The sequence below is a fragment of the Nipponia nippon genome, unplaced genomic scaffold (assembly GCF_047370975.1).
Source record: "Nipponia nippon isolate SJK-2023a ecotype South Korea unplaced genomic scaffold, ASM4737097v1 scaffold_1, whole genome shotgun sequence".
Classification (NCBI taxonomy): domain Eukaryota; kingdom Metazoa; phylum Chordata; class Aves; order Pelecaniformes; family Threskiornithidae; genus Nipponia; species Nipponia nippon.
In genome coordinates this window covers 103,969,766-103,992,488 of record NW_028262290.1, presented here as the reverse complement: position 1 = coordinate 103,992,488, position 22,723 = coordinate 103,969,766, and the positions used below count along the sequence as shown (strand labels likewise).

General features: G+C 38.6%; 1 protein-coding gene across 3 annotated transcripts in view; it reads left to right on the top strand.

The window, feature by feature from the left end:
• Positions 1–22,723, top strand: part of COL15A1 (collagen type XV alpha 1 chain) — a 163,779-nt gene that overhangs the window by 22,092 nt on the left and 118,964 nt on the right. Inside the window, exon 1 of one of the 3 annotated variants that reach the window (XM_087765733.1) lies at positions 17,497–17,539. The exons of the other annotated variants lie outside the window; for them this stretch is intronic. The gene's annotated coding sequence lies outside the window, so the exon portion shown is untranslated. Of the gene's footprint in view, positions 1–17,496; positions 17,540–22,723 lie in introns of those variants that run through there. 3 annotated transcript variants of the gene reach the window in all.

The following is a 22,723-nucleotide window of genomic DNA, read 5'->3' as shown; positions in this document are numbered from 1 at the left end:
AGAAATTCTTCACTATGAGGGTGGTGAGGCACCATAACAGGTTACCCAGAGAAGTTGTGGATGCCCCATCCCTGGAAGTGTTCAAGGCCAGGCTGGATGGGGCTTTGAGCAAACTGGTCTAGTGGAAGGTGTCTCTGCCCCTGTCAGGGGGTTGGAATCAGATGACCTTTAAGGTCCCTTCCAACCCAAACCATTCTATTATTCCATGATATACTGCCACTGAGCAGCACAAAACTTAAAAAAAAAAAATTATACCATGGTCAGACGTCAAGCACCATCTCTCCTTTGCAATATGGTACATGCTATAGTAAATCCTAGTACCCCAGGGATGGGTGCTGACATGCAGTCTGATTTATCTCAAGAAGGTAAACTGTTGCCAAGTAGTTTTGCAATACATTTGCTAGGCTCACTGGTTTCTAGAAACAACATATGCTTAAAATGAAAAAGTAGTCTGAGTAGTACTATAATATTAAGACTTGCTTGGAATAATACTTTGCAATGTTTTCAGAAAGATTCTGCAGGACTTTTGGGAGTTGCTAGTTTAAGGACTTGTATTATAAAATTTCTTTCTGTAATATTTAGCTCATTTGTCTTTTTTTCTTCTTCCACACTCTCCCTGTGCTGCCTTCAATCCTGTTGCAAGGACTTAAACTTTTATAGTTCTTGGGAACTTTTTACAAAGTATTTGCTTTGTCGTATGTTCATGTTTATGTTCTCTGTTACAGGTGACAGAGGAATATATATTCTGAGGCTTCTGAGATTGTATTTCTGCAAGATTATTTCTTGTATATCTTGTATATCAGCAAAACCCCCGTATCATTTAGTAAAGTTGACATAGAAGAGTTGCTTGTTAGAAATGTTACAGTTAACAAGACAAAGGAAAAATTTTACTCCACAGTCCTTCTAGAATAATGCTGCTTGTGAAAGGAAGGCTAACATAAATGCTATTAGTGTCTGTCATGATTTGCTTCTGCAAAGTGTTCTGGATTATATCACTTAGAGCACTGTTAGTATTTACAGCCATATGAAGCACGTTAATGATCAAAAAACCCTCCCTGCTGCATGGAAAACGTTTTTCATTATATGATCCATTCCATAGCGCACATGATCAGTGATGGTGTAAAAGTCTGATTTCCTACTGATTGTAGTGAGGTCAAAGAATATATAAGGACTTGATAAATCAGTTCTGTAAGAAGCACAGTAACAGATAGGTCCACTATTGCCTTGTATCACAGAGCTGGACAAACCTGTCGGTGTCTAAAAAACATCTGTTTCATTAACTTTTCATGCAAAGGTGCTTTGTCTTTCCCTTTTCAACAAATAATCCTTTAGTCATTAGCTTTATTTTTGGGAGATTTAATGCTACCTCTCAGTAGGACTTCTGTTAGCATTTTACAGTAATGATATTGTGTAGGATTCTTTTGCTAAAGCTATGTGAAGTTTCAATGAGATGTGAATTCAACATAAATTTAGCCAGAAAATAAAAATGTCTGTTGGTAGGAACAATGAGGATATCACCATATAACAGAGGAAAACTTTATCATTTTCTTAAAAGCACCAAGATGTTCAACCTGTTATCTACACCATTAGTTTTGATTGTCAGGGATCTGTTTTGGAAATTTCACATTACTTTGCTGATAATGAATAAGAAGACAGCACAGCCACAGTTCAGGAGAGTATTTCAGCATGTCCCTGCTTTTAGAAACATGAGTATTCACATCAGTGGAGTGACATGTCCCAAAAGGCACATCTCCAAGTGTCATTCTGAACCAGAGTCTAAAAAAACCACCATCCTGCAGCCTACCTCCTGAAACTGATAGAAGCAGAAATTGGGAAGCAGTTCTTCCAAACTTCCCAGGATTGTGCCCATAAAAATTAGTAGGATGGAAAATCCCTCGCAAGCAAAGCTGTAGAATGTTTAGGTGTTTGCAGTATTGATATTTACCATAAAATTAATGGCAGGGATTTTCATAGCACTCCAGGAGCGTAGGACATCTTCCATGTTTCTTTTGTACTGCAATTCGTACTCACCCTGCTGAGGGTCTATAGACCTTTTTTTAAAGTGTCTTCTTCAAAAGAAATGCTGTCTACCATTTTTCCACTCCTCCAAGATTTTTCTAAAGGCATGTTACTTCCTTAGGAAATCAGTGGAACAGGTTATTGACTTCAAGTGCATGTATAGAAGTTTGCACAATGTGTCCTTGAAGTTCTCAGAGCAGACTTGTTACCTCCTAGTCATCTTTAAAATGCCAATAATATTCACAGTAGCATATCAGTGAGTAATGACAGCTACAAAAGATGATTGTCCACCTGTAAAGCAAAATCACAGAAACGCAAATTGGAAGGAAAAGAACTCTGAAGATAGTCTATTCCAACTTCCCACTCAAATGGGTCATGGCCATTACTAGATCAGATCAGCTTTGGCTTTGTCTTGTTAGCCTTGAACTTCCTAGGTATTATGTACCTCTTTGGAGATAAAGCTTTTAACACTTCTAACTGGTAGACATACATGGCATTGCCTATAGCCCAGCAACTGAAAGCAAAATATAATGCTTCTGGGGAAGATGATCCTGCAAGCAGCACTGGCAATGTCATTCTCTTCTGTGTACACTGTTACTCCATTCCGTCCTGACAGAACACTGGATTCCAGTCACTGGAGTCTGTAGCTAGAAGGGTTTGTACTGTATGGCCAAAGAAGCAGCAAAAGGTCTATCTGGTTTTATTATCTTCAGGAGTTCTGGTGTGAGCACTGAAGAGAAAGGAATGAAAAATAAACTTACATTTTAGATACATAAATGAAGTAACTATTTTAAGGGGCTACTTTTTAAATTATGCTTTAATCAGATAATCCTACATTATGTACTCATTTCACTGGCATTAGAAAACAATTTGTTGTGAAATGCGTGTCTGGAGAGTATATTAAATAAGCATAGAATTCTGACTGCTCTCGCTTTGAAATACGGCTTGCAAAATCTATGCTTAAAAATGTGAAAGTTATTAAATGTGATTTGAAAATAAACAGTTTCACTCCTTATGGCCTCTCATAACCCTTAGCATGCTGTGGACAAATGAAGTGGAGCTGCACCAAAAAATTGTTAAAACATGGCAGTGGCTGATTTTTTTAAAGATCTGCACCTAGAAAAACATCTTTCACAAACTGTGAATCCAGACTGCTGTAATTCAAACAGTAACTCCATTGATCGATGTATGGAATGAAAGAAATTCCTATGGAATGTAGGAAACTGTAGAAAGAGAAAGGTAGCCACTAGAGCAGTTTGTATAAAGAAAACAGTCAAGCAGTGAGTGCTTTGAAAAAAATCATTTTATTTTGTAATCATGTTTTAGATATGATGCCGACTGAGGCATTTAGCATTTAGATGATACACTTAGCACATGATACTTTGCTGGACTTCATTTTGAGAGTTGAAACACATTTTGTCATAAGTGAATTTGATTCAGAAGCTAAGCAATAAATTCCCATTCATTTTCACCTTTAAAATGAAGACTTAGAAGGGAATTTTAAAACTGCTTGTCAGGAGCATGACTGTCATAAATATGTCTGATGAAATTACAACAACATGAAGAAAAAAGTGGAGAAGGATCATGTTTAGGCATACAATTAATCTGCTTCCTCTCTCAGCTTGGGATCCTCTTGGAAATTAAGTAGAAAAATGTGACAAGTATTCAAATGTAGTTTCAATTTATCTTTCCCTAGCTCTAAATTTCCAAAAGTTGAAACCACATGTGTTCCATAAAGCATTGTTTCTTTTCTGTAGATGTTTAGTTCACTGAAGAGAGTGAACTCTGGAAATATTCCTAGTACATCAATATATAAATGATGGAGTAATATGTGTAATGTATAAATCTTCTGTGGACTTGACTATATTTCCCAGTTTTCAACAGAAAAGAAATTGAAAGAAAAGACTGAAAGTCTGTCAGCCAAGTGAAATAATTTCAGCAGCCAGGACCCAGTCCTCTGATTGGGCTGAAGGATTTATAATTCCACATAGAAGTAGGCTTGTGTGAATTAAAGATAATTATGATATTGAACAAACAGGCTGTGAAGTAGTATCAAAATATGGTCTGGAAATAAAGATAAACAAATACACATATCTGGCATTATTATTTTCTTACTATGCCCCTACACAGAAAACACCAATAAATGTTTTAAAACTCAGAGTTACAAATATTGGAATATTTATATATCCACCACAAAAAGTGACAAAGATATATCACACAGTTATTCATACAGAAGTGAATAATTACATGAGTCATGCAGAGTGACTAATGAAAGACACAATTGCTGTTTATTCTTCCCAAATAATATATTCCACTTTTCTTTTTCAGGATGTTCAGAAAGCATCTTTTTATTACTGTATTCATTTTCCACCATAGAAAAAAAAGGCTAAAGTATTTACAGACTAGGAAGTCTTCACTGATACACTCTAATGTATAAAAGAAGAGTCAGTCTGGAGAGCTTATGTACGGAGTTGGTAGTAGGTAATTTTCTCTGCTTCAAACTGTTTGTAACAGAGGGGGAAGACATCTGTAGGCAGTTTTACGCATATGGATTAAAGGAAGGTCACCAAATTGGCTTAAAAATTGTCAAAATCCAATCTATTCAGTTGCATCATTGAATAGCCATTAGCATATCTAGGTTTAGATGCATGCAAGAACTATTTTTGTATTACGAGAAAGGAGAATAATAGTGTGATCAATATCTTTTGAAGTAGAATAAGTGTGTTTCCCAAAAGTTGTCCAATTTATTGAAGTATTCAGTTAAAACATGGCTGAGAAATCATCAAATAAAGTTCTGGGACCATATTTTAAGATGTGTTGAGCAACGGCAAAGATTTTGGAATAGATTTTTTTTTAGAGAATGTTTTAGGAATAAGCTATAGAAATATATTCTGCTTCAGTAATTATGAACCACAAAAAATTGTGGTTCTACAATCATTAATAGCTCATCTGTGCATTATCCAGTCATGAAAAAGTATTTATTTGATATCAATCAGGCAGGATGTTTCACTGGTTCAGATAAAATTTTGCTGTATGCCTGCGTCTGATCCAGATCACAGTACTAGAACTGGACAGTCCAGGAATACACAAATTTCAGCTTAATGCTTAAGGCTCAATTCTACCATATTGGCTTTATAGTACCAGTGAGAAGACAAACAATTCCTGTCAGACGGTAAAGGCAGTTTATACAAAGCTAAACTAGAAAATGCTGCCTTAACATTAGGTGGTGATGGTATTTTTATACAATTCCAGAAACCCTGGAATGTAAATTTATTGTACTGCTAAACTATCCCAGAATTATAATCCAAAGAGATTTGGCATGGCTTCATGTTTTATTTTACAATGAGATAATGTGCATCAATGCATCTCTTAAAAGAATTGTGTATCATAACAATTTTGTTGTGTTGCTTTCATGAATTAAAAAAGGCTAATTAAAAAAACTGTTGTAAAACAAACACAAAATGGGTGCATGAAAATAATCAGAGTTCACAAGACATTTGCAATCCCTGTTGAACTAACTTTCTCTGGCCTATATGAAGTCTCCTTTTCACTCAAAAATGTCACAGTTAGTTGATTTCATTAGTGGCTATGGTAAGTAAATGTTACAGTCCTGTTAGCAATTAATGACCCATCAGTAAAATAAATTTTCATTTCCAAAGCTTAGTTATTTTAGTATTAGTAGAAGTATGTTATTTTTTCAGTTGTCTGTGGAGGGCATGTGCTTTTTTTCTCACTTTTCAGCATATTATTCCTCTGCCTTGTCTCCACTATTTGTTTTTCTTCAAGAGAATAAACCACAACCATTCCTACTTGAAGTGCTCCACATCTCCTTGGTCCTTGTATTTGGGTGCAGCAAGCATGCCAGAGAATGAGGCTTGTATTTTCATTCTGTCCCACTACTGGACTAAGTACAAATACAAGTGCTTATTTCAGACTTGTCTTAGTGGAAATAAATGAGCCATAAATATCCAATCTCTAGTCTGAAATATCTGTAGCTGTCACATAAACAAAGCTCGATCAAGCAGCATAAGTTCCTGCTGTTAGCAAACACTTCACTAACTGCTTCAAAACTAGACTGAGCAGCTCTTGTTCAGAAAAAAAATCTGTTACCACATACTGGTTTAATGTTTATGGGGATTCCAGAGTGGTTGCATAATTTGAATGAATTTGTCATGCTTGTGCATTTTAGATCACGTAGTCCCAGAAAGAATATTTTTATCATCATAAAGTCACAACCAAGTAAGTTAAATTAAAAAAAAAAGTGTATATGTGTGTATGTATATATGTACACACATACACACACACACGTGCGCACACACACGCATATCTCAGCAGCATTGATCGAGAGCAGAGTACAGGCTTCTAGGCTTTTGGTGCATCACCCTGTTATCACGGTTATCTATCTGAGCAGTCTGGCAGTTTGCACAGCAGGAGTTATTCAGTCCTTGGTGTTTAGACTATTTCTCCTTAGTGGCATGTTTTTTTGAAAATAAAATGGGACTTCCAAGTGGCTCTCTTCACTATGAAAAATATTTTTAAATGAAAGGATAAGAAAAAATGGGAAAAATAAATACTTTAGAATCTATTCATTGATACTTCTTATAGATATAGATTATTTTTAATATATATTAATATGTGGCCTATCTGGATCACTTTTCACCTTTTTGGTCTCTCAAGAATTTAACTTCCTCTCCTGCAAAATGTTGTGCTTGGATACTTTCTGTTCCCTTTATTTTTCAAGACACTTGCACAACTGTTCTACAATTGTTGTACTGTTAGAATCAGTTCTGTATAGAGGTAAAGGATGAAAGAACTGTAATGGTAGGCTTGACTATCTATTGTAATCCTATCACTTGGTCACAGCACCACAGAATCACAGAATCACAGAATGGTCTAGGTTGGAAGGGACCTCTGGAGGCCGTCTGGTCCAACACCCCTGCTCAAGCAGGGCCACCTACAGCCTATTGCCCAGGACCATGTCCAGACAGTTTTTTAATATCTCCAAGAATGGAGACTCCACAAACTCCCTAAGTAACCTGTGCCAGTGCTTAGTCACTCTCACAGTGAAAATTGTTTCCTCATGCTCAGAGGATTTCCTGTGTTTCAGTTTGTGCTCATTGCCTCTTTTCCAGTCACTGGGCACCACTGAAAAGAGCCTGGCTCCATCCTCTTTGCACCCTCCCTTCTGGTGTTTATATATATTAATTAGAATACAATAATAAGGTCCTGTGTGTCAGGTCCTTGACACTCTTTTGAGAAAGTTGCCTCTAAAAGCTACAGAAATACAAGGCTTCATAGACCCAAGCTCTCTTTTCTCCAGACACATTTCCCGTGGAAAACACATATGTGTGTGTGTGTGTGTGTATGTATATAAAAATATGTATATATATATAAAGAAGCTCTGTCTGGTTCCTTATAACTCATTCTTCCTTTACTTACAAGGAAGTCTTTACCACTATGACCAAACAAATGGACCAGGGTACCACTTTCTCAAAAAGTGAAGGCAAGGAAAAGGCACAAAAGGACAACGATGAAAACACCCACCCTTTTTTAACTGCATATATTATTCAAACACAACACTGCTTCATAAATAGATTGTTTGTTATTACCAGACTGCTGACATGAACTGTATTACTAAGTAGCTATTACTTTTAGTAATTAATAGCAGTTACTATTAACCACTAAAAATTACAAAGCAAGACAGGAGTATAAAGATAGTGGCAGTATTGCTGGTATTTCTTTTCAACAATGTTTTTTCCTCCAAGTCAGAATGTGTATCTTTCTGTTAGTTCTCTTTCGAACTGGCACAGACCCCTCCGCTGAGACAAAACTCTAGATAGCTACTCACTGTTTTTTAAAAACCTGTCTTTATTTCCTTGCTTATCAGAATTTGCTAGGTCTCTTCAGGTCACTGCAGATGTTTACATACCAGATATGAGGGTGTAGCTAAATACATTAACATCTATGTGACTTTGGCTATGTGGTCATGTAACAGAACCACAAAATTTCAGTTGCAGAAAGAGACGTCCTGTCAGATCCAAGATAAATGTCTTGCTCTGTTGAGTCTGAAGTTCTGTAGTTGCATTCTATAAGCCAAACTAATTTTATGATTGTTTTCCTTACTTTAAAATAGCATAAAACCCCCCTACATAGGACCCCACAGGCTGTATCAGCTAGTTCCTTGGTGTTATTCCAAAGCAAGCGATGCAGCTGCCAGATAGACCACTGGGAACTGACCTGGCTCACAAGGAAGTTAATCTTTATGGAAAAGTTCTTGGGGAGGGTGTGGGGAAATGGATACTTTCGATCTCTGTAGTGTAAATTTCAATGTTCTGGTTATACCTTCTACTTTCAGCTGCAATGATCATGTAAAATTGTAATTTATGTTTCTGTGGAACATATTTAGCATTTAAACAAGAGGGTGATGATTAAACAAGAGGGTGACGAAATAACTGATAGATACAAATTTGGTTTTACCATCAACCATATGTTTCTACATTTTCAGAGTCTCAGTTTGGGTATTGGGGGTAGCTGCTATATTATATAAAATTGTCACAGCTATACTGAAAGCAGCAGAACTACCATAATTCACCCCATCTGAAAATTGCTTACACTACTTTGTTCTTCTGACAACTACAGAGCTTTTGAGAAGCAAGAAGCCAATTTAAAAACAATATTTCTTCCTCGATTTTCAGAACTGTTTCAGGTTTAACCTATTACAATACGGTTCTGCTGTTACTTGAATGCTCTTTATTACTGCTGCATTTTGCGTATTGAGCAGCATGTAAAAAGAAGATCAAAGCTTACTGTCACCAGAAGTCCTAACGTTTGGCTTTCAGGGGATGCACATGAACATGTTGAGTTTTTTGTCAGCAGGACTTTTATGATCTTCTGGATGCCAGTCAAAAATCAGTGAAGCTACCCACTGTAAAACTGTGATGTAGGGAGCTGCCCCTACTCTGTTTTCTAAGCAACCCATGTTCATCTATTGAACCATTAACTTTGAAGGAGGATTGACTGAGACAGCTTTGGATTTTTCCGCTTGCTTCTCTCTCGTTAATCATATTTTCTGGTACCTGGTCTTTTCTTAAGGTATATTTTTCCAAGGGATGAGTTGTGATTTGACAGTGGAGTTTCGAATAAATAGGTTTATCAAGATAAACCGCTTTAGCAAAACTATATCCAGATGCATCAGCTTCTAGGTTTCTCACATAGAAGTCAAGCTGAAAATGTGACCTTAATTGAAGCTATCACCACAATCACATGTTGTATGCATGCATGCATACACTTGTGCAAGGAGGGTAATCTACTCAGTTATGGAATATACTTTTTTCTCAAATACTTTGGCCAGAACAATAGGTTATCTCTATTGATTCCAGAGCAGTCATGATAATTGGTTCATGCTCAGAAAAGTGTACATGGGTATTACTATTCAATTACTGAGACAGTTTGTAAAATAAAACAAAAAAAACCCTGCATAAGCCTAATATTCTTTTCAAAGACTGGTAAGATAGAGGGAATATCTGGATCCCGTTCATTTTACATTCTTTTGATAGCTGTGCAAATGCAAGTAGGGAACTGCAGAGAGAGAGGTAGAGGTTTGGAAGATTACTGTGACATCTTTGTTGACAAGAATGACAACACATTCAGAAGAGACTGAAGGCTTTGATGCCTGTTGGTCTTATACAAGCTCATTACTGTTCACAGGTCTGGCAGTAGTTTGCACAGCATATGCCACAGAACAAGAGTAAGCTGTGGTATGTTCTCAGGGAATAGCGCTGCAGCACTACCTATAATATTTTTCAAAAAGCCTAAGGTTTGAAAAATGCCTCCTGAAGCTGTAGCTCAGTGCATTGGATGGCACATCTTTGTCCAATGTTTTTGGCAAGAAGCTGCTATAGAAAGTCAGAACAAAAATTAAGTAATATTTGACTATATTTGGCATGGTGGAGGAGGAAAGTAATTCCAGCTGATGGTGGAAGAAAAAGGAGGCAAGAGCAGGCAACTGAAAGGATCTGGAGAACTCACTGCTCAGAACTTTGAAAGCTTAGCCTTTAGCCTGCATGATGCTATAATTTCCACTACCTGAAGACTTCTGCTAAGTCCTGACACATCAAAGTGCATGCTTTAGTTCAGACATAATTAAAAGTTTATGCAACATAGTTGTGCTATTACTAACACACATCTGTGCTTATCACCAGTGAAATTGGTGAAACCAGTGTCTCACAGTACAAATGAGGGTTCAGACAGTGAAACTAAAGAACAAAGCCATAATCAAAGCCAAAAAATGCCAACAACCTTGTGGTTTGTTGTTTTTTTAATGTGGGTTTCTTTTTTCGACTTTCTGAATATTCAGTACAAATGAGCATCAACAAAAATGCAATAAATTCTAAATTACTTGTTCTTCTTCTCGTCACAACAATAACAGCCTTGAGAAAGTAACCTTTGAAATTTAAGCCAAAAGTACAACATTTTCTGTCAACTAACTTTTTAAAAGCAGAAAGCCAACATGCCAACACACTTTAAATGGATTTATCAATATTGGATACAGATGCAAATCAGCTATAGTCTTCAAGTTTGGGATAGCATGCAGCTAAGACTTATCTGGCAAAGACTTTCAACTGTATATCAAGCATTAAGACTTCAGAATAACTGCTGTATACTACTTTTATCTTTTTGTCTTTTTTTCAGCTCTTGAATCAAATAACATTTGAGTGAACTAAAAATGTAATATTCACCAAAAAAAGACTTCTGCTATTCTCTACATACTCTGGAAGAAATTAAGTTATTTTTGGCCATGCACATGTAAAACATAATATATTCTTTGCGTGGAAAAAAAAAGTTCATTTTTTTCCCTTTGGTCATACAACTTTAAATCCTGAATAAAATCTAACAGACAATTCAGTTATTCTAGATATAATCTATTGATTAATCCACATTGAGTACAAGCAGTGGAGATCTGCTCTTGAGAGCAATGAGTTGCAGAGACAAAAGAATTAGTTCAATAATTACACATGATAGCAGAGCTGTTAAAATCAATGTTAGCAAGTTGGAAAATGTATTATCTACTATTTCACTTTGAGTCAGTGATCTTACTGTTAATTATGATCTACCTGACAATCTTAGTCTACTCGATTCAGTTGCCAGGCAGTGATGAATGTTGTCATAGCTAGATAACTCAAGCTTTGGTATACATATAAAATCTTATTTACATGCTACAGTCTGGTTAAAATAGTGAACTGCATTGATGAAATATCTGATCCATGTGGCTGTTCTAATGTCATACTGCTCCTGTCATATTTCCTTGGAAATAGCACAGAGGAAATGTAGCTTTGAATCAGAGAAAAAGGTTGTCTTAGCTCTCTCAAGTTTCTCAAGCCACTGTGTGAGACCGCATTTTGGGTCATGTGATGGGGCAGATAAGGATGGAGTGAGAGGGGGGATGCGTGCCTGCAAATGCAGCTACACTATAAGGAAACACTTCTGGTCTTCAGCTACATGGAATAATACATCTCATAGCATGGTCACTTTCTGCATGGAGCCTCTTTGGAAAAAATCAGCAGTTTATTAGTGTTCCATGGTATTATTTCTGTTAAAAGTGTGGGGTTAAAATAAAAAAAAATGATGATAAATCTTGTTTGTAGAACTTGTCATGAGTATATTTGCCTTTTTGGAGCTGACAGAGCTAGCAGTGAGGCCAGTATAGGTCTATACCTGAGGATTGATTCTGAACTTGTAGTATTTCTGGTTGTGAAGAAAGTCCCCAAAACATGGATAATGTCATGTCTGAGGCTGTGTGCATCTGAAGCCAGCTGAAAGTAAAGTCACTACACTGATTTACTCCATCTATATGAAAGGGGTGCAAAGTCTGAAATATCTATATCCAGCATCCTATTAATATGTCTTCTGCTAAGTTCAAGTAGACTTATTTTTAATTTCATTTTTCTTCTAAAGAAAACTTTTATGTTTTTCTTAATGAAGATAACAATTCCCCTAATAGGTGCTTTGCAAAATATTTGTTTATGAAGTTGTGTAGATAAAATTGGATTTGCTTAGCTTACTGTTGCATAGGATCATGTGTGAGGTCCACAGTGGGAAATCTGTGGTTTGTAAGTAGTAAAAGCAGTTATTGCACTGAGCTGAAGAAAAAGCCTGCTGTATTTGCATTCAAGAGAAGAGCTGTAGGCATGCATTACAGTGATGCATTGAGTTTAACCTGGTTTCACAAGGAAACGAGACATATATAATTGTAGCATGTGTCTGTGCAACAATTTCTGAGTCTGCTTTGAGTCTGAGCTTGTATGCACCAAATCTGACAAAGACACAGAGGCCTGAGAGCCACTAAGTTCTTACAAATCTCATGGAATAGGAACAGAGTAAGGGTGGGAAACGCTATTCATGTCTCCACTAAGAGAGGGACTGTTTGGAGAACCAGCAATTTTGCATAAGATGTTTTAAATGCTGGAAAAGCTTTAGTGAGTGTTAACCCTTTCCTTACAACTGAATCCAATCACAAGACAAAATTCTAGTCAAAATGAGGCTTCAGCAGTTCTGCTGCTCACAGCAGTTTCTTATTCAGGTGGCCAGTTGACTTTTCCTTCCACTGGAGTAAAGATAAAAGTGTCCAGCCAGCTCCTTTTCCACACACAACAGGTTATAGTGGATGATTCACCTCCTCCAGAGCTGAGAGACGCCTGTACAGAGTTTTTGTCCAAGTTTAGCCTAAACTGTCAGGAGAACATTAGACTAGACTGACAAAACTCCAACCGACTTTGTAAGCAAGATGAAAGTGCTTTTGCTTCTGCCATTGTGATCTGTTGTTAGGGGGACAATTACTCAAAGAAATCTGTTCTGAGGTGAAAAGTAGCCCTGGAACAGCACATTTATTTCTGTCCCAGCTTTCTTAGCCTTTTAAGTTTCAATGTGAAAGCTATGGCATGTGAAGTTGCTCAGCATTTAGAAAACTAATGTTGTCACTAATAGAGAAAAAATATGATGCAATCGACAAGGTGGTTCGAACTTTTTGACAGACATACCTAAAACAGCTTTCAGTGGATCTGGTCCTACTGGTCCCTGGCTGAATTTGCCACAGTAGCAGAGTGTGCTTTTCCAAATTGTACTCGCCTATACTGTTTCTGACTGTGAAAGTTTTGTCTGGCCCTAGGCTGCCATTAACAGTGTGCTGTGGGACGTGATCATTTATACTGATAAGTCAGTTTAAAACAAAAAGGTCTTTCACTTAGGACTTTAGCCAGGATTTTAACTTCGAACTTTTTGTACTAGAAATGACATTTTTAAGATGTTTTGCTTAATCCATTCAGTACATTCACTAGGGAAATGAAAAAACCATGAGCATAATAAAAGCATATGTGGTTTATGCTAAGATATAAAAGTAGTGTAATGTAGCTCTTGAGAAATGAGATTTTTGGGAAAAGGAAGATGGAAGTAGTAGGATTACGCTGGCTGGAATTTTTTTTTCTACATTTTTACTGGTGCATTCATGCTATAAAAGCATTTAGCTGTAAGAAATATTAATGTCCAATACAAGACATATTTTTAGACTTTGTTGTTCCCATATTATCTACCTCACAATCATTTTTCAACTTCTCTGAATCCTATCCTTTTATAATATCAAATCTATTAGCTACTAAATCCAATAGTGTAGAGAATATGTGAGAATATACTTAGAAGGATGAAAATAATAATACATGTCAGGTACATAAACTGAAGCACATTTATGAAAGGGATGCTCCTGGAAGACAACAAAAGTCCTTCTAAGGACTTGAAAGTAAAACTTTAGTAATAAAGTATCAATTTCTGTTGTTTAACATAAAAGAAAGGTGTGTTGTGTTTGCGTGGTGAGGTTTTGGTAGTGGGGGGGCTACAGGAATGGCTGCTGTGAGAAGCTGCTAGAAGCTTCCCCTACGTCCGATACAGCCAGTTCCAGCTGGCTCCAAGATGGACCTGCCACTGGCCAGGGCCGAGCACATCAGCGATGGTAGTAGCATCTCTGGCATAACATATTTAAGAAGGGGAAAAAAAGAACTGTGGAGTTGCACCTGGAGAGAGAAGTGAGACTATGTGAGAGGAACAACTGTGCAAACACTAAGGTCAGTGAAGAAGGAGGGGGAGGAGGAGCTCCAGGCACTGGAGCAGAGATTCCCATGCAGCCTGTGGTTAACGGTGGAGCAGATATCCACCTGCAGCCCATGGAGGACCCCACGCCAGAGCAGGTGAATGCCTGCAGGAGGCTGTGACCCCGTGGGAATCCCACACTGAAGCAGACTCCTGGCAGGACCTGTGGACCTGTGAAGAGACGAGCGCATGCTGGAGCAGGTTTGCTGGCAGGACTTGTGACCCTGCAGGAGACCCATGCTGGAGCAATCTGTTCCTGAAGGACTGCACCCTGTGGAAGGGACCCACACTGGAGCAGTTCGTGAAGAACTGCAGCCTGTGGGAAGGACTCACACTGGAGAAGTTCTTGGAGGACTGTCTCCTGTGAGAGGGACCCCACGCTGGAGCAGGGGAAGAGTGTGAGGAGTCGTCCCCCTGAGGAGGAAGGAGCGGCAGAAACAACGTGTGATGAACTGACAGCAACCCCCATTCCCCATTCCCCTGTGCCACTGGCAGGGAGGTGAAATTGGGAGTAAAGTTAAGCCTGGGAAGAAGGGAGGGGTGGGGGGAAGGTGTTTTAAGATTTAGTTTTTATTTTCTCATTACCTTCCTCTGGTTTGATTGGTAATAAATTAAATTAAATTCCCAAGTTGAGTCTGTTTTGCCCATTATGGTAATTTGTGAATGATCTCTCCCTGTCCTTATCTTGACCCAGGAGCCTTTCATTATATTTTCTCTTCCCTGTCCAGCTGAAGAGCGGGAGTGATAGAGTGGCTTTGGTGGGCACCCAGCATCCAGCCAGGGTCAACCCACCACAAATGGATAGCTTAGTCACCTGAGGCAGGAATACAGTCCGCCAGGTCTCAAAGTGATGTGTAAGAGTCAAGGATGCATAAAAATATCCTTTAGCTTTCATTTTCCTAATAGTCCATAGCCCTTAATTTCAACAACAAAAACACACCCAAAATCCAAACCCTAGCTATTGCAATATTTTTATTTTTCTGTTCTCATCTATCCTGACCTGGAATTATGTGATTTTCCACTCTTAGTTTAGTGGAAGGTCTCATAAAACTTTGCCTAAAGCTCTGATGATGTCCTATAGATGTATCAGCCTCCATCACACAGGGACCATGCCAGTCTGTAGAAGCTACGCAAATGCATCAGCTATTTCTTTCTCTCATGTCCCACTCAAAGACTCCCTGCAGGCAGCCTTTCCAGCTATATTTGGGATAATACTTGCCCTTGGGTGTTCTTGGGTAGGCTTGAGGCTCTGCTTGCAGGATCAAACTGCACACAGCATACAAATTTGGCCTGAAGGCAAGCCTCACTAGAGGTACAGACTCTGCTTCAATGCTGTGATGGAACAGATGTTGTGAAAGTGGTATAAGCAGGGAGCATGACAGCTCTCTTATTACAGCACCACTGACTGTGGAAGTGATGGTCCAGAGCAGGATTTCTGATGGGAGAGAGAAACCTGGGTCATTTACAGTGCCAGAGGAAAAGTGGAAAGGTGTGCTAAATTACTCATGGGAAATATAGGGAGTTGGTAGTGTTTCAGATCATTTGGTTGAGCTAAGTGGTATGGTATGGTAGGTGTGAAGAGGAAAGGAGCACTTCTGGGTGAAGGTTTCTAATTTTCATAGAGCAAATTGTAACCCACAATTCCTATGTGCTCATATCCTTCTTAAGCCCCTGGTCCAAGGACAGAACCTTGTAGTGGAGATGGGGGCTAGCAAAGACAGCAGGAATAACTGCAGGAGCTGCTGATTAAGTGCTCTCTATTCTGGCTTCCCATTAAATCTCTTTATATGGGATGAGAATTTATATCCAGGTCAGTGTGCCAGACTATGTCAGTGTCTTTAAATAGGTGTCTGTTTTTCCACATTTGGGCAGAGACTCTCTGCTGGCATGTACAACTGTTAAATCTAGGAAAGTGTCAGACATCTCTCCCAGTACTTTAAAAGAGAACTGTCTTCATCATCTTAGAAATACATATTTTGGCAATGAGGGTGTTGGTCATGGCCTTGCAAGAACTTTCTCCCTTAAAATTCAAGATAAAAAAAGAGAGGGGGAAAGAGAAAACAAGAACAGCAATGTAATTTTTTTTCCCCATGAAAATACACAGCAGACTTAGTTTAATGTATTTTGCCTGATTTCCAAGGTCATTGTGAGAGAAAAAGGGCAGGGTGATAATTCACATCTGTTTTGCTATGAACGCAATGGAAATTAAAACATGTGCTAGCTTAGATGTTGTAAAAGAGTGCACACAACTGGCACTGACACTGGTGATTCATAAGTAATGTTCGCCTTTCCTAAACCAAAGCTCCAATCTGATTTAAGAAGTGCTGTGTTGCTGCCTAGTGGTGAAATGCAAAAGCTCCTGCTCTCCTGCGATCATGAAAGGCTACTTGTCCCTCTAGCTGGCAATGATATTGCCCATATCATAGTTTACATATTTACACCACACACAAATTTCATTCCATAAAGCCAGTGTCCAACCTTGCCACAGGTCCATACTATTGGACAGCTGCAATATTCAATACAGACTCTACTTCTTATACAGGTTAACTTTGTCCAGTTATCTTTAGGAGGGTGGATGTCCTAGAAGCCTGCTCTTCCCCTCTTATACACACACTGCCCTACCTGAACAAGGCTGGGCGCAATAGCAGCTTTGCATCATTCTGAATGCAAGAAGTGCAGAAAACCCATTTCAGTGCCGACTTTGTCACAGGGAAATAGTTGGGATAGAGTTCTGTATTTCTAAAGAAATAGTAAAGTTGCTCAAACTTATACTTTTCTATAAGGTTTTTTTCTACCACCTTGTGCTGAATCACTTTTCAAATGAGCACTTCAGATGAGCTCCTGCTTATCCCAAGCCCCGTCCTTTCTGAGCCTCCAACCACCCTTCAGCAGTTCAAGTTCTGCTGCATTGGTCTCTCTAATTCCCCCCAGGTCTCTGTTCCTTTCCATCGAGCCTATTTCCATATACTTCCTGACATAGATACCAGCATGGCACCCCACACCTTTGTGCCTCTCTTCCAGCTAATCCTCCTTCTCCTCTTCCTTCCTGCTGTTGCTGCTATTTGCCCAGGTACCTTAGCCAGGATCATGGCTGAATGTATGGCTTTGAGAATGTTCTTTAACTCAGTGAAGTCCAGTCATGCAGTCTTTATCTTGAAAATATGCCTGTCACCTTCCAGAGTTGAACCATTCCTCCCGCAACCGGGTGTTTCAGAGAAAGAAGGCATTACCCACCTATTTCATGTTCATGGAGAACTTGGTATAATTTTCTACAGATAACCTGATTTGATTTAACATCCAGCAAAGAAGGCTCCTTACTGTGATCTATTGAGTGCCAGCACTGGACACAAAGGAACATGAATTGCATTACACTGCAATGAGAGAGGTTAGTTTTACATTATGCTGCTGATTGTAAATGCTGCTTAGTACCAGAGGAACCATGGGTCAGACATTTGGAGTTTTTCAGCATAGTCACTTTCAGAAGAAGATCTGGATAGCCCTTTCACAAAGCTGTGCCCCATTTTAGGGTCTGTTTCAATATTCTGCTAGCTCCTGATGCACATATTTTTAAAGAAAATAGATGTTACTAAAATAGTGCAGGACCAAAGCTCACATCCATTTAAATTGATGAGGACAATGCTGACTTCAGAATCAGTAACAGGTCTCTGAGGAAAATCTGACTTTTTTAAAAGGGCAGTGTTTAAAGAAAGCACTGTAAATTTAAGGTTTGGGCAAACTTATTGATCAGTTCTGATTCCTTCTTGATTGTAAAGATCAAAATGTTTTGCTGTGCTGCCAGAACATATTTGAGGTAGTACTCAGGAGATGGATGCAGTAATGTGCTACCCATGTTTTAAGCAGTAACTTCCACTGAGAAACATTTCTTTCCCTGTGATAAATTATATATCTTAGCAGAACAGGATTAAATGCATTTTTTGAAATTTAAATGCAAAATATTATTTAGCAAATATATTAACAATTAATAACTGTGACAAAATACACAAAACCATATCCTGGAAATATATTTTTGCCACTGAAATCTTAATAAATGTAAATAATGACCTGATACTGTGCCTATATTGTGTACCAGCTGGTGAAAACATTTAAGACTCACTATTAAACTGAGTTGTGGAACAAGATAAAGAAGTTTGTGGAGCAGCCTTCTGCACATTTCTGTGCCTTCATCTGTCATGTAAGGACAGTTGTTTTCATGGATGTAAACAATTAACTAACAGAAAAATTCTCAGCAGATGGCACACGTGAATGCATCTCATGGTTTCTGTTTTGTAAAGGGCTGAATGAGCTTGCTGTGTACTGCAGATGATGTCTTGTTTGTTGCTGTTTGCCAAGAACAGAACTGTGCATGCACAAAGGAGCCAAGTAATCTTACTGCATAGTATCTCCCTCAACCATGCACAGGAATGGAAAAGTGGTAGGTGATTTTATCATAAACAGGTACTACTATACCATTTTGATAGCCAAGAAGTCTATTCTTCATCAAAGAAAAGTCATTTAGAAGGAACTTCTGGAGGTCATCTGATCCAGCCCCCTCTACAAAGCAGGACTATATCACCAGCACCAAGACTATGGATTTGCCTAGCCAAGTCCTGAAAGCCTCCAAGGAAAAGATTCCACAGCCTCCTTGAGCAAGCTGTACCAGCACTGCTCCACCCTCTAACAAACAAGTTCATCCTGAAGTCCAAACTGAATTTGCCACACTGCAGCTTGTGGCTCTTGATCCTTACTATGTCATCCGGCACTACCAGGAAGAGCGTGCTTCATCAGCTTTGTAATAGGCTTCAGGCAGTTAAAGGCAGCTATCTGATCACTCGAAGCATGTGTTCAAGATAGAATTGGCCAACTAGAATATATTTTATGTTAACTGGGAATGAAAAGTGAATGGAAGAAGTTTTAGGTGTGGTAGTTTGTATCTGTCTGAGGAACTTGTTAAGTGAGTATAGGTGTCATATGACTACAACTACTGAAAGGAAGCATGGAAGACTCCTGTCCCTCCACTTTCAGAAATATATCTGTATCTCTGTTAAAGCTGATGCTGACAAATAGCAATTCTGGCACATATAAATAGAAAAAACCCTACTTTGTATTTAGAGAAATTTTTTGTGCAGTCAGGTATAGATCTGCTGCATGCTTGTGACAATGCTAAAGAACTGTCACTTTTTGGTTGCTTCAATACTGGTGTGAATACTATAAAAGCATATTGCTTCAAAATTACCCTTTCAGAAGACAGTGAAACTATTACTATGGCATTATAAATATGCTTAGACTCATAGAATGAAAGAATCATTGAGGTTGAAAGTGACCTCTGGAGATCATCTAGTCAAACCCCCCTGCTCAAAGCAGGGTCAGCTGGAGCCAGCTACTCAGGTCCAGGGCTGTAATGTTACTCTTTGCCTTGTTCCAGCTTCTCAGGATCCTGAGAAGATCATATTATGAACATCATCTTATAATCACTACAGCAAAGGCTGCCCTCAACTTTCATATGCCCCGCTTCTTCCTTGATTTTAAGTATGAGGCCCAGCATCTGCTCATTGGCTCCCTGGTCACCTCTCTTGGGAGGCTATCCTGGACTGCTTGTGCCCTGCTGTGCTGCCCTTGCAGGCTTTTAAATTCATGGTAAAAATTTTGCAATGTTTAGAGGGCAAGTTGTCTTTGGGGTGGGGATGGTATATGTTTGGTTGAAGGTCTTTTTACAGAGAAGTATTTCTGCAAGTCTGGAAATCTTTTTCCATGAGGGGCTTCATTACTATTTTGCCTTTGCTTTTGCACTAGTGCACATGGAAATCATGTTCAAATCCAATGTTCTGTTTCTCCTTCTGACCTTGCAACTCCCTGATACTGTACTTGCTATTCTCCTTCCATGCCTGGTTCATACTCTGCTTAGGAAGCCTTTTGAGCCATTGAGTTACCTGTGAAAGGTATCCCTTCAAAGATGATTCCCTTTTCTTGTGCTAATCCTTTGGGGATGTACCAGGTCCATAAGTTCTTTCTTTTTCTTTACAGTCACGTATATGCCTACACATATGCACACGCAGTTGTTCATTATTATAAAATGAGATGGGTCACTGTGATTGTTCGACCTTAAACACAGCTTGGGCCATAAGGTTGCCCTAGATCATGCAGCAGGCAATGGATTGTTTTCAGTCTATTGACCTTCTGGTTAACAGCTCAGTTAGTTAGCTTTGCCACGCTGCTGTAGCTAAATATTTCCCACCTTTGTCTCTCATTTGTTTCTGAGGAAAGGACAGTAACTATTTAACATTTATACTATATTTGATATTCTATACACTGTGCCTCAAAGGAACGGATGTATTTTAAACACAGATTTTTGTCATTAAAAGAGAACAGTTCATTGAGTAAAAGTGCACATTAAAAGGCCTTGGTTTTATATACAAAAATGCATATGCACAAAAATGTATATGGAAGATCTTCTAGACAAGCAGCCAACAAAACAATAAGAAAATAGTCCAGTATTAGATCAGAAAAGTTGAAAAAATTAGTTGTATGGAAGACAATTTTTTTTTGTTGATTAGCTTGAAAGCATTGTAATGAAATAAAGTTTCTCAAACAAGATAAGACGGGAAAAAAGGAAGATTATTTTGTGCAATACAGATGTATATTTAATTAAGTGTATTTAGGTGTGTGAACTACATACATTTTTATCCAGTAGAGGGCAGAATGATAATGACGTCAAAGCAGGAGCGGGCAGAAAGTGTTGGAAAACGGTTTGCACAAAAGAATGTCGGGCCTGATTTTGCATGTCAGTAAGTACCACAGCTCCTATTGACTGCAGCCTTACTTTTGGGTGTGCAACACCACTAAAAAGAGCTTCTGAGGTTTCCTTAGGCATCTGGAAGAAAATGCTTCAGCCTTTAATACCTTTAATATTCTCCCAATATTTTCCAAAAGAGTATCAATGGCAGCTAGAAATGTGTTCAAGCTGGGTAAGCAGAACAAATGCTGTTTTTCCTGAGAGCAGCAATGATGCTAGCCTCTTCTATTTCATGTAGCACAGCTGGGACTGTGTTAAAACATTTTTCTTATTTTTACCTTTACAGTACTTGATTAACTTTTATTTTGTAGATGTGGAAATCCTTCTCTGCTTTATGTTATTGCTATAAATATTTGTTAACTGCAAAATAAATACACTTTGGTAGCAGGGAAGAAGAAATTTTCTTACTGCACCTCACAACTGCCTCCAGTATAAAATAATGTTCTATTACAGTTACAGCATTTCTTTGAATGAAGAGTAGAGGCAACATGGGCTGTGCACTGTGCCATTGAGACAGAGATGGTTTACTCTGCTGGAAAGGGAGCTTACAACCTAGGTTTATGATTATTTGGACTGGAAGAGGACAGAGAAGCAAGATCAGCTTGGCTCAAGTTTACAGACACAGAAGTGTCTGATGTTGGCTGCTCTGAGCCTGGTCTGGTTTTGATAGCCTTCGTAGAACATTGCTTTTATCCTGTTGCCTTAAAAGAACATGTAAAGGAGCAGCCAGCAAGGCTTGTGCAGCAACGAACAGCAGTGACATGAGGTGCTCTTTCACAGGATGCAAATCCAACCATCATGGAGCAAATGAGCTTTTACAAGCATGGGACAGGATTATGGACAGCAACTCTGATAAAAGAGTGTCTGAAGAGGAACAGGTGTCTGAAGAGGAACTAGGTGAACTTAAGTTATAAATTAAAAAGAAAGGGAAAGTAATAATTTCATTCAAAAGCCAGCACCCAGCCCACTCCCATCCCCAGACCTCTGGAGCCATCCAAGCCCTCCCTTGACTGAGTTAAAAACAGCTGCCATGGTTTTAGCTACAGGGTGGTTGGCTTCTTATATTTAGCAAATAGTATGTGTTTGAACATGTTATTCTGACTCTTTTATGTACCTGTTAAGGTACATTAACCTGGAGCAGAATTTGGCTAAATGTGGCAGCTGATGTACCTGAATAATTGTGTTAAAAGGCATTTCTATCTAAAAACATGATAGATGAAATAAATGTGACAATCCTTAAAATATCAGCAGAACAAATATTACTGCTAAAAATTAAGTGCTTGGTGTCAAATATGGCAGTCCTTTATGTGCAACTTCAGTCTTGGCATTCATGTAGTTGAGATAGTTCAGCTGAAGGATCTTCTTACAGCATGGAGGAGAACAACAGTGTGTTTATTTTGCAGTAGTGCAGCACAGTTTGGTCTCACCATACAGTGCTAATTATTTTCTTTTGCTCAAAGGACTTGATGTCAATATTTCTCTTCTTTTTTTTCAGACTTGGGCCTTTGGAACTGTATGTTTTAAAATGGGGCTAAGATGGGTAATTCTGTCTATGTCAGGGATGACAGCCTTGCCTTTGAACTCTGCTTCTGATATATTTTCTCGTGGTGACACCAAGGATAAAAGTACACTGACAAACAGTATCCTTATCAGTAATCCTGTAGCCTACTCTGTTGTAGCAGGTTTCCTAAAGCCTGTGTACTAGTTACAAAGTAACTTAGAAGTTAGGTTGTGTCGAAGTGCGGTGCTAGAAACAGGGGCTGTGGGTATTCCATGTTT